The 13,274-nt window shown below is 46.7% G+C and overlaps 1 long non-coding RNA gene across 1 annotated transcript in view; it reads right to left on the reverse strand.

The window, feature by feature from the left end:
* Positions 1-392: 392 nt before the first annotated feature.
* Positions 393-13,274, reverse strand: part of LOC144341535 (uncharacterized) — a 138,898-nt gene continuing 126,016 nt past the window's right edge. The window contains exon 3 of the long non-coding RNA XR_013418525.1: positions 393-552. This is a non-coding gene — a long non-coding RNA (uncharacterized LOC144341535). The remainder of the gene's footprint in view (positions 553-13,274) is intronic.

A 13,274-nucleotide genomic window follows, 5' to 3' on the forward strand; every position in this document is an offset into this window, starting at 1 on the left:
GGCGATGATACCATTGAGCAGAGGCAGCTGTGACTAAACTCATCTCTTTGCTCCAGTGGAAATTAAAGCTCTGGCTGCTCACCCTTCTTCCTTGGAAGCATAATACTACACCACCCAGGACAAAAAGCCGTATCATCAGCTTTACACATTTTCCTCCATCTGTTTCCCCCTTTCTGCCATTCAGGTTGAATGCAAGCAGGCATGCACTGGACTAAGATGCACCCTTCCTGCTCACTGAAGTGTCGGTGGGATGTGGGAACTCGGAACAATTTCCTTAGAGTATTTTAAAGATTCCACTTGGGTTTCCATGGTGATTTTACAGAGCCAACATTCAGTAAGTGTTTCCTGGATTGAAAGTATTGAAAAGTAAAGTGAATTGGATATTCCCATACCTGGTCTGCATCGCCATGGAAAACTACCTGGCCCATCGAAGGGACAGGCTGGGAGTTGGAGGCAAGGAACTGCTATCAACATTGGGGTCAAGGCTGTTTGTTTTCAGGAATGAGGAGCCAGATCTGGCCTTCTTCCCATCTGTACCAGGAAGATGACATCCTGTAAGAAACCAAGGGTGCTTATTTTAGAAACCTATTTTTAAAAAGAGACACTTAATGCTAGCCCATCCTGCCATGAGCAGAAAGGTTTCCAGAGGGAGGGCCCTTCTCCTCAGCACAGGCAAAGCCCTTTCAGTGGACATACGCCGAGCACCTCCTATAGACCCAGCTTCCCTTCCAACTGGATGATCCTCAAGCTTTGCCTTTATTGGAAAATGTTTTAGACCCAGATTAGAATTTAACAGGCAAAACAGCTGAATAAGGGCAAAAGTGAAAAGCCACCAGCTCTAGCAGGGAATCAATAGTGCATAATTCAATAAGCACATAAGAAGTCAGCCACAGAAGCTGCTGGTGGGAGGAGAGGGCTGTGTAAAATTTAAAAATCCACACATAGTATATACATAGATTAATGTTCTTTTAGCCAGAGACCCAAATAGATACAAATGTTGCCTTCCCTAAGGGGGCCAAGCCTATAGCAGGTGGGCTGAATTGCAAATAAACTATATCCTTGGAAGAAAAGTAGAATTAAACAGGGACTCCAGGTTGCCCTGCCCTTTGACCTCTTGGCCTCCTCAAACTTATTCATAAGAACTTTGCTCAGGGCCAGAGCTGCCTGGCAGATTCATCCACAAACCAACTTCATTCCATTTGCTAAAACTGCCACTCGTCAGCTTTGTTAAAACTACGAACTGTCATTTTGTCAATAAGTACAGCCCATTTCTGAGGTTAGATCGATTCCAGAACAAAGTTTTGAGTGACAACATTACCCCTGCAGGGGTTCCAGGAGATTTTGCTTTTGCATCCCCCTCACGTTAATGGCAAACAAGTTCCCCGTGATGGATATACCTGCAATTAACATTGGAGGGACAGTTAATGATTTTAAGGAACCATGATACAGGCCTCATATTTCAAATTTAAAACTCTCCTTTCAATGTAGGATTAGTTTTCAAAGCCTAGAAATGAATGCTAATAAATTAGGCAAAACAAGTTTTTTAACACCTGAGAAAATAAAGCAAAGAAAATTAATATTAAGGACTCCACTCAGTTGAGACAGCCCCATTATCCTTGAAAACCTCACAATGAGGCTTTGTCCTAGAGGCTGTCTTGTCACTGTGTTTCAAAGGATTTGAGATCTGCAAATCACGGATTCAAAAGCATACGATATATTACTTGGAAAAGCACATCAGTTAGCAAGCACACTTAAGTATGTGTGTGATTCTCTTTCTCTTTTTTAGCCTAGTGGAGATTATAAACAAAAGTTCATGAAACTACATGGTCCTGTCCTTCTCTCAGACGGGCATAAGCAGACAGCTATTTGCATATTTCTTAGGAAGGAAAATTGAAAACTTACAAAGCAAAAAAAAAAAATGCACTTTATATCTGAATCATGTAAATCAGTTTGTCTTCTGAATCTGGAAAAAGTGCTTTCCAGAAATAGTGAGCAGAAAGGTTTCAGAGTGAGGGATCTCACTCTGGATAGAAAAAATAATTTTTTTCTCAGACAGAAAAAATAATTTCTGGCTCAGAAAGCCAGACAAACTGCTCACAACAACCAAATGAAACACCAATTATAAGCTAAATGAACAAGAACCAGAATAGACAGAAAACTGGTATGGCAAAAAAGACATTGCCAGTATACAAAAAACGATTGCATTTTCACCAGGAAAGCAAACAGAAACTGGATAGACATTTAGGTCTATTCTAATTGTCTAAATGTTTTTGCCTAAAACAGCAAATCTAACCATTGAAAATAACAGTGGCCAGTCATTGTCCACTGCTAAACTACCTGAGTTAGCTCTGAGAATAGCTGGCAGATGAGAGAATACTCATTCAGGATATTCATCCAGGGGGATGAAATAGCAAGCATACTTAAGTGTGCTTGTTAACTGACCCAGGCATCCTGATGGACTTGGAGAAAATGCCCCCAGTGACTCCTCCTGGCCACCAGGAGCACTGTGAGGGGAGATGAGAAGCTTCTCTTTGGCCATAGAGCACCCAGCCTAGAGGCTGTGGCTGATCGGCCTCATGCTACCCCTGCCTGTTGTTTCTATTGCTCTAAGGTGGACCTTCTCCTGCAGGCCTGCTTTGGTGCCTGTGACCTCCTGCCCTCTGCAGCAGTAGGCACAGTGAAAGCAGGGCTGAGAACCCTAGGGCACAGGGACAGATCATTGCACTAAATTTGCCAAGCAAATTATTCTTAATTTAAAAATTTGAGTTTTCCTTCCTAACTTCAGCTAGCTTTGGCAGGCCTGTGGAAGCTAAAGTACTACTCCAGAGAACCCAAATCTAGTGATTCCATCAGAGCTGTGGCACCTGGTAATTTAGCAACCCTTTATTGAAATGCTAATCAATCCTGATGGCAAATCCCATAACCCAGAGTAAGAACTGTTAGTAGCAACCTCTCATTGTACAGAGACCTCAGGTTCTCCCAGATTCATGCTCACGGTAAATTGGCTCAGCCTACCCATCCCAGCCAGATGTATGAATCCAACATGAGGCTCCCAAAGTCTATTATTGCCAATTAAAAAAACAGGTTAAGAGAGTATGTAAACCAAGCTAGATTATGTAATCAGGCTCTAATAAGATCAGCGATTAGAGAATGAATCTGGGTTAATTTTCTTTTTATTTTATTAGCACCTAAAGAGCTGCTGGGAAACATCTCTGTGTCCTTGGTTGCCTCCTCCCTCTTCTCCCTACCTTCTGATCTCACCTACATCCTGAGGGCAGCTGGGAGTGGGGCTGGTGTTGGACTGGCTCTGGAGGATGGTTTTAGACAGATTGATCCAGTGGGTGATGAGTGGGGATCAAATGGCTGATACACCCAGTTTTGAAAACCCAAACCCAGGCCGGACACAGTGGCTCACGCCTGTAATCCTAGCACTTTGGGAGGCTGGGGCAGGCAGATCATGAGGTCAAGAGATCGAGACCATCCTGGCCAACATGGTAAAACCCCATCTCTACTAAAATACAAACATCAGCTGGGCGTGGTGGCACGCACCTGTAGTTCCAGCTACCCAGGAGGCTGAGGCAGGAAAATCGCTTGAACCCAGGAGGTGGAGGTTGCAGTGAGCCGAGATCATGCCACTGCACTCCAGCCTGGTGACAGAGCGAGACTCTGTCTCAAAAAAGAAGAAGAAGAAGAAAAAAAAACCCAAACCCTTCTTCAACCAACTGCTCCCTGCTCTTGTGAAGTCGCTGGGAGGAATTTAAGCATAGGAGACAAAAGAGAGGCCAGGTGTGGTGGCTCACACTTGTAATCCCAGCACTTTGGGAGGCCAAGGCAGGTGGATCACTTGAGGTCAGGAGTTCGAGACCAACCTGACTAACATGGCGAAACCCTGTCTCTACTAAAAATACAAAAAATTAGCTGGGCATGGTGGTGCATGCCTGTAGTCCCAGCTACTCTGGAGGCTGAGGCAGGAGAATTGCATGAACCCAGGAGGCGGAGGTTGCAGTAAGCCGAGATGGTGCCACTGCACTCCAGCCTGGGTGACAGAGTGTGACTCCATCTCACACACACACACACACACAAAATAAGACAAAAGAGAGTTCCTGAATTGCTAACTGGTGATTTGCAACCCCTCCCCACAAGATGCTCAGGGAGGGAGCTGGGCAGACTGGTTAGGTTGGGAGGTTTTTGCTCTCAGCTGGAGGCAGCAGAGTCAGCCCTAATGTGTTTCTCCTGAAGTACAGGCACACTCCACATCGTGACTTGATGCAGTCAGGCCTTCCTAAGGTGGGGGCAGCAGCCCCAAGCCCTGACTACTCAAGCATTTGGAAGGGAAGAGAAGGCAGAGAGAGAGAGAGAGAGAGACAGAGAGAGGAGAGAGAGAGAGAGAGAGCATTGAGAATATGAGCGAGACAGTTCCAAGAGCAGCTCTCTCATAATAGTCAGGGTCAGAGATGCAAAGCCCAGAGATGCAAACCTAGGGGCTTTGGGTAAAGAGCAGATGCATAAGACTATGAACACAGACCCACCCTCTCAAGGACAGGACAATTGGTGCTTCCGGCAGGAGGAAATGCAGGTCAGAGGCAGAGGAAGCTCTCTGGGAGTGGGTTGGTTGTAGGTAGATAATAGGTTAGAAGAGTTGATCTTGACCAGTTAGTGCCAGACAGAAGCCACTGGCTGAGCTCTGAATCCCTTAAGGAATGCAATGATGAATGAACATCAGAGAAGTGGCACTGGGAACCAGGGACAGGGGTACGGTTTAGGGAAGTGGCAAATGAGAAGCCAAAAGTGGAGGGAGTTAAGGCATGGGTACACTTTCTTGGAGGGATTCAGAAAGCATAGACTTCTGAGTGACCAGGCTTCACTCTGAGACCAGCCTGAGGGTTCCTAGCCAGTGCCACCAACCAGCCTGTTATTTTGTATGAACCAGAAAATGTGACGCCCCTGGGCAGATACAGTCCCCAGGGCCCACAGTTGATATTGCAGTGAAGACTGGATTTCAGCCATTTGCTCCCTCAGCTGAACTCCTCTGGGCAGTGTACAACCTGTTCAAGAGTCCAGCTGTTCAGTGAAATAACAGCCACAGGCTGAAAGCAAGAACCAAGGCCCACACACATGATGCTGACACCTAATAACATGTTCACATTTTGCCCTTTCCGAAGCCTCCCACACCGTTACCTCCCATGGAAGGGATAAAGCAGGGATTACTGGCCTGTTTCACTGATGAGGGGACAGAGCTGGAACCAGCCTCATAGCATGTACCTGGCAGTCAAGCTCTTCCCTCCCACAATCACTGCCACCCTTCTCAGTCCTGTTGCGAGGTGGAGGTGTCAGAAATAAAAGCATCGCATCATCACTAAATCACCCTGAGCCTTAGAAATGACTTGAGTAGGGTTTAGGGCAGAAATGCTTAAACCAGGTATTAAAACAGCTCAAGTGACATTGTGAAAATCTCATAAGAAAATGTTTTAATCCACTTCCTTCTTAAGTTAAATGTGTTCTGCAGAGGGGAACAGGCCACAAAATCCTCTTCTCCCCAGGGGGCTCCCAATCCAGGTCTGTAGGAATTCACTCCACTACGGTGTGAGCTGACTAAAGATTCATGGGAGGGGTGAGCTGGGGATGAGATGGATAAAATCATATTTTGAGCCATAAAACAAGTCAGAGTTAGGTGACATTTTTCACAAAATGGCACCAGGAGAGGACAATACTGGAAGGTGCAGGACCCAGAGGGACCCTAAGAAATCATTTTTCTGGTAGGTAACCTGACCTACTAATTATCTACGAAATCCAGGGCAAGTGCTTGCTCCACAAAGTAATTATTCAAAAAAAGCCCAAAGCAGTGGTGAATTAAAGCAAAATGTTGGCGGAAGGTGCTTTTTGGAGAATCACTGCACACTTTCTGTGCCCATTTCCTCACTGCCCTGGCCTCTGAGGACGTCTGCCATTTATGAAACAAAAAGATGTTCTGACTCCCAGCTTCCCTCCCTCCCATCACAGCCCAGGCCCCCCAGGGTGTGGCGCCGAAAGTGACAGTCAGAGGGTTGGGACCAGCAGGAGCATCACCGTGGGCGAGGGCAGACGTGCCTCTGAATCACAGGCTCGGGTCACGGCCCATGAGGAGAGAGGAACGTGAGGGAAAACAAGTCCCTAAAGCGGGTGTGAGAAGCCCACCTCCAGGGGCCTGAAGGAGCCCAGCCACCTCCCTGTCCCCAGCTCCTAACATGGCCATTGGCCTTAGGGATTCTTCTACTAAAACACCCCCAGATGTGGGACCCACTGCCCGCCACAGGGTGGGCCTCAATAGTGGTCGCCCCTGTAATTAGTCCTGGAAGCTCTCCCTCCATGGCTGCAGGGCTGAGGCACAAGACACCCCCGCCCTCTGCCTGCCACACGTGACCACTGATCTATGCTGACCGAGGTCAGAAGTCTACAGCCCTGAGAACGCATCCCTCCCTCTGCCCACTGGGCAGCCTCCCCGGCCCAGTACTCCAGTGGGCCACTCTGCACTTCCACTGCAGAAAATAATTTGCATGTCTTCACCCTTCCTGTCCCCCAAGTTTGCCCCTTATCAAGGCCCTCCTATCCTTCACCACCCTATGTGCACCCCACCTCTGCATGAAGCTTCTTCTGACCCAGCTCCCTCTCCCCCCAGCCCTCAGGGTTCTCCCCCACTCAGAAGCCCTACCTGCCAGTCAAGCCTGTCTCAAAGGCCCCCAAGCAAGAGCTCTCACTCCTTGCTCCTTCAACTCCAAGAAGACCCCAGGAAACAGGACACAAACCCTTGCTTCTCACTAAGAGTTTTGCAGGCCCTTCGGGCTACGAACAAGGCACTCTGGAAGAATTCTATGTCACAGAAGGCAAGGCACGTTCATCAAAGTCAATACACAGTGTATTTCAGCACCATTTGTCATTCCAGTGGCCTAGTTATCAACTTCCCATCTTGTAAATATATTCCTCTGGGAGTAACTTTTTGTTATCTAAGGAAATTGTGAAATACTAGTGTTCAATGGAACAGTTGTCAAATCTGGCTTTGGAGTTCCCCATATAGTAGGAATTAAATGTTTTCTTCATCTAGCCATATTGAACAGGCAAGATTGCCATGGCCAGTCATTAGAGAGACAGATGCTCCCACGTTCAGTGGGGCATCTGCAGCAAGAGGCACAAATTCCGGTAGCAGATGGAGGGGGAGGGAGCAAGGATAATCATAAACAAACTGGAATTATTGACTGTCTGAGAGGTGTCGGGCAAAATAGACTGCATCTAGAATAAATAGTCTTTTTAAGAAATGCTTTTGGGAGGTACAACAGCAATTTCTTCTTTCTCTGCCCAAAGCTCTCTGCAAGAGGGGCACAGACCAACTGTTTCTGCTGAAAGCTTTTTGGAGTCACAGGTGGGTTTTGGAATCTTTACCTCATCAAGTCTGATAAATCAGTTGCTAATGGATCAGACAAAGGAAGACTCACTGGCAGGTCAGCAATGTTATCCCTTCTCCACCGTCTCTGCTGCTAATGGAGGCTGGATGGCAAAGGCTGCCAGAACGTTGGCGGGTATCCTGCAAGCCCTGCCCTCCCAGGCACACTCGAGATGCTGTCTACCTGAGATGCTGAGCCAAGGAAGGGGCTGAAACGGCAACCAAAAACCTAGACAGGTGAAGGGATTGGGCCTGCCTTTGCCCAACCTGCTCAAAACACTCTATCAGGACTGGATCCTTGGTTGTGGGCCTCATTTTGGGTAGAATCTTAAAAACCAAAGGAGTATCTATCTCCAGCTTCAAAGAGCAAAGTCAGCAGCTTATGATTAACCCAGCACTATGGGCCCCTGGCTCAGACCCTGGGAGTGACAGAGAGGGCAGCAAAGGCAACAGCGCTATGGCTGAGCCTACGGGTTTTCCCAGTAACTTGTCTGGCCACAATCCCCCTCTCATAAGGTCAGGAGTTTGAGACCAGCCTGGCCAGCATGGTAAAATCCCGTCTCTACTATAAATACAAAAATTAGCCGGGAGTGGTGGCCGGTGCCTGTAATTTCAGCCACTTGGGAGGCTGAGGCAGAAGAATCGCTTGAACCCGGGAGGCAGAGGTTGCAGTGAGCTAAGATTGTGCCACTGTACTCCAGCCTAGGTGACAGAGTGAGGCTCTGTCTAAAATAAATAAAATAAAATAAAATAAAATATAAAATAAAATGGCTTCCTTTCCTAGCATTCGTGGAAAAAGTGAGTGTGGAATTTTGAAAGTCCTCTTCCACTGCCTATATAACAGTGATCATTTGTTACTCCGCAGGGGTCATGGGGGGAAGTGGGGTCAAGGGTCAGTGCTGCCAGCACAGACACCCCAGAATCCCACACAGAGAAAAGCCACCACAGCCTGTTACTAGTCGACCAGCTCTCTCCCCGTCTAATGAGGTCAAGTTGCAGTATTTTCCTGTGCTCTGAGCCCCACACTTCCTTTCTTCATGTGAATGTGGGTTTTCAAGAAAGAAAAGAAAAAACAAGACCTCTTTGTGATTCTCATACTATTATGATTCCAAGTATAATGGTTGTTAAGAAATAACCCCTTTAAAAGAAAACTATACCACAATGAACCAGCTTCCCTTACATAATCAGAAAATGTAAATATGTTATAACAACAAAAAGAAAGAGTCTTTTTGTGGTCATTCCAGGACCAAAGTTACCTGTATGCATTTTTCACAATAAAGGCAATCCAGGCTTGCTCCCAAGTCCACAAACTGAAGGGCAGCCTTCTCTTCTGTTCCCTGCTCGGCATCTTGCAAACAGGGAAATGAGATCTGGAGGGTTATTTTGGCTCCTTCTAACCAGAAAACTGGACCCTGCTGAGAGCCACAAGAGCCCCACATGGCATGTGTCCACTGGCAGGCATGGTTACTTCCAGCCAGTGACCTAACAGCCCTCATCACTGATGCTTGTTCTTCTGACTCCACTGAAATAAAGGAGGGTGGGACCCAGCAGTCTCCAATCTCAGGTGGCTCACATTGCCTGGTTCCCCCATCAAATTGGCCACTCAGTGAGCTGGAGAAGATTCACAGACACTTATATGGGAAACTGAGCTAAGCCAGGTGGTAACTCTCACTAGGGCCTGGCATGGGGACTGGACACATGGGTCCTGCCAGCTGTACCACTCAATAACTATTTGATCCTGGACTTATCCCTTCTCTGCCCTGGGTCTTTGTGTGTCCACATTTGGGGTGTGTGTGTGTGTGTATGTGTGTGTAGTCACAGGGAAGGTCTGGCCCAGACGTTCTGTGACCATAACCAACCCTCCCCATTCCTGCATAGCATCAGGCAGTGAGTGGCTGTCTGGGCACACCAATACAGTGAGCCGTAGTGCAGCCCAGTGTTTAAACTATGGACTTTAAATGCAGATAAGCCTAGGTTCAAGTCCCAGTTATGCCCCTTAACTTCTCTAAGCTGCAGTTTCAGCCTCTATAAAATAGGATAAGAAAGGAGAATGCAACAAGAAAATGGCTATGAGTGTTAGCATGACGACTAATAGTGGGGAACCCAGACAGGAAGCTCTGCTGCACCATTCGTGCCCTGAGGATATTGCAGCCCCATGTTATGCCAACAGAGGAGGCAACTTATACACAGCACATGAAGTAATCAGAGTCAGACAGGAGAATTCGACTTACAATTCCATCATCTAACTCTGGGCAAGAGAGCAAACCGGAACCATCTCAGGGAGCCTACTCATCATTTTGTAATAAATGAGTGAAGAAAATAAATATAAACTATCTATTTTTATCCTAGTCATAATGAAGTTTATTAGAAGGTATGATCTCTATGAAATAGAACTGACAATGATTAAAATTCCACACTGTACACTTTGTTAGAGCTAAAAGATATATATATATACACACACATATATATCAAAATGTCTTAATGAAATTTAGATCTGCAAATATTTGTCCATGTAAATTGGATTTGAAAGAAACAGTGGCCACACAAAAATTCCCAACGGCAGAAGTTATAATGGATACTGTCTGATAGATGTATTCAATTCTCCCTGTATAGTTTACACAAAACAGAATTAAATTCTTTGAAATGACTTTAGTAAAATTAGTATTAGAAATAAGTTTACTAGACAGGATAGAGAACTGATGAAGGAATTAAACTAGTTTAATGAGACTCACCTGAGAAAACCCATTATGTCTGCATTCATAAACACCAAGCCCAAGAGACCATGGTCAAAATAATCTGTGTTAGGTCCACGCTCTGGGGACAAAATGTCCAGTGCCCACTAAAGGGCAGTATCCTGAGCCCAATGGAGCTCAGACGTGTGAAAACATGTTGATTCTGCTCTAACTCTAGAGCCTACCATTTAAGACAAACATTCCTGGACACCATCCACCTTTCCAGCCATCCCTCCCACCTTCCCCCACGTCTTGAAATCAAACTGGATTATTTTAGCCTGGGTTCTTTCATGTACATTATCAACTCTGTCTGGCAGGTCTTCCCATACCCTACTTCCTACCCTTCCTTCAAGACCTAGCTCCAGCTCTTCCTCATTGCCTGTGACATGGTCTCCATCCCCCTGCAAGCCAGACCTCACCCTTCCTCATAGGCTCCTCCTGCCAAAGTCACCAATGACCTCTGTGTTGCCAACTCCAGGGGAAACTCTCAGATTGCCTTCTCTGCCCATCACTCCCTCCTTCTGGCAACCATTTCTTTCCAAGTTTCCATGACCCCTTGAGCAATGCAGTTCCTTTTGACCAAGGGCAATTCCTAGAAAGGGATGCAGCTGTGAGCTGTTATCAACCTACACCCAGGCTAGCACCCTCACTCTGTCCCAGTTGCCTGGAAATATCATTTTTATTTTCTCTAAACATTCTGATGACCAAGAGCTGGTCCTGGGACAATAAAAGCAGCAATAAACCTGCCCCTCAACCTGATATAGCCAGAATACCACCATTATCCTTCCTCCACCAGCTCTCTGGGCTCAGAAATGGCCCCAAACCCAAAGCAGTAAAACCCAAGCACCTCTTCCATCAGACCCTCACATCCTCTCCTCCTCCTGCCCACCACCTCTCACACATACCCTAGACCTCACCCACATTTCAGCATACCTCAAATCTTGACATAAATGTGTACTCCCCTTTTTCTGCCTGATGGCCTTCTACTTGCATCTTCAAAATCCAGCCCCAGCACTGCTACCCAAAGCACCCTTCCCCATGTAGATCACAGCCGGCTCTCTGCTTTACAGGAGGACTGGTTCTTAGCACTGGGAGCTGAGACTCACCTTCCACAATGCTTTGGACTCCAAGGGGAGCACCTGGTGGGTATAAGCATAAAACAACCCTATTCTTTCTCACAACTATCTCTCTTCATCAAACTGTGTTCAGCCCATCTTCCCTGCTAAGGGAGAAAATCTCTGGCAAATTTCACAGCTGTTTGGTCACTGTCATTTATCCATATCACAAATATTACTGAATGCCTACTATGTCCCAGGTTGCAGCAACACATCAATGAACAAAACAAGAAGCAAAATACAACACAACAAAAACAACCTTCTTGCCTTCACAGAGCTTACGTTCTAGTGGAATACACAGGCAGTAAGCAAAACAGTGCAGAGCATGTTAAGTAGGGAGGAGGCAGCTGGCAAGAGTGGGTTTATAATTTTAGTCAGTCTGAGAATAGTGGTGTTTGGGTCAAGACTGTAGGAGGAGAGGAAAGGAGATGCACAGACACCTCAGGCAAGGCATTTCGGGCAGGAGGAAGAGCAGGCACAATGTCCTGGGATGGGATGTGCCGGGACACCAGGGAATCTGGGTGGCAGGAGTGAGGTGGAAGGGGCAGGAGCAGAAGATGCAGCAGAGAGGGTCTGCCGGTCCAGTTCACACGGAGCCCTGCCATTATAGGACTGTGGCTTTTACTCTGTGTGGCAGAGAAGCCACTGGGGTTCCAAGCAGAGGAGGGACCTGATTTGACCCATATATTAAGAGGCTCAATCTGGCTGCTAGTTGAGAAGAGATCATGGGGTAATAAGTGCATAGCCTTTTGGTCAGAGTTTTAAAGCTCTAAATTCGACTAGTTTAAGGTTTCCTTCCCCTAGTTCCAGCCCACCATGGGAAGAGGGGTTGTCAGGGGCTTCTGCACACCCTACCTTGGTCTTCACTTCTTCTCACACCCACCGAATGCACCTGGCCCTCCGGCATGGAGGTGGGGGAGGGAGTGCGGGATAGAGGCAGGGAGGGTAGAGCTGTGATTTGTCATTGGTGCTGTCTGGACATAGCAGGTGCTATATCCTGAGCCTTTCTTCTGTGGGTACTGTGGTGAGGTTTTTTTCTAACAGATCTTTCACCATCCCTGGGGGGTTGTGTTGGGGGGTGGGGTCTCTCTCTTGCAATCCTCTGGTATGGTTAATGCCTCCTCCTGCTGCCCACTTTGGAACCTCCTCAGTAAGCAGTTTCTGGGAATCTACCATGTACAGAGGAGTCAGCTCATACCACCCCAGACAATGGTCTCATGTGAAGCCCCTCTCAAGTGGCCCCCATCTAACTCTTCTCTTTCAGCGGGAGCCCTATCTGACTCACCAGACTTACAGGAATCCTGGGCAATTTGCCCCCAGAAACTCCAGAATTGCCAGGCCCCTCCCATTTATCAAATCCTGCACAAACGGTCTAACCCAGTGAGCTTCGTATGTAACTTCGTATTTTCTAGTAACCACATTAAAAGAATAAAGGGGTAAAATTAATTTTAATAATTTTCTTTAGCTCAGTATATCTAAGATGTTGTCATTTCGGTGCGTAATCAATATAAACATTTATCAATGAATATTTTACTTTTTTTCCATACTAAGTCTTCATAATCCAGAGTGTATTTTATGCCTGCAGTGCATCTCAATTTGAACTAGCTGTATTTCAGCGCTCAATAGCACATGGTGATTGGTGGCTACAATACTGGACAGCCCAGGTCTAACGGCTTGCTTTAGAATGTGGGATACTTGGCAGCTGAAATTTAGTTCTCCACCTCAGAAGCCTTAGCTAAATGCTAAGACAGGAAAAGATGGATTTGGCATCATGCTACATGTTTGCTGAGTTAACTGATTCCAGCAGCCCCACCCTCATGGAGCACTCGGCATGGTGTGGAGGACAACCTAGGGTGCCCTGAGCTTCTCTCAGAGGAGTGAGTAGAAGGAGCTGGGAACACAGAGCTCGGGATGCGAGACAGTGAAGACCTCAGACAAAGACACCCGAGGCTCTTCTAGTTGATTCAGGGACGCGTCGTTTGCATGATTTCCACATAAATTTGAATGTTGAAG

Source organism: Macaca mulatta, chromosome 6 (genome assembly GCF_049350105.2).
Source record: "Macaca mulatta isolate MMU2019108-1 chromosome 6, T2T-MMU8v2.0, whole genome shotgun sequence".
Lineage (NCBI taxonomy): Eukaryota > Metazoa > Chordata > Mammalia > Primates > Cercopithecidae > Macaca > Macaca mulatta.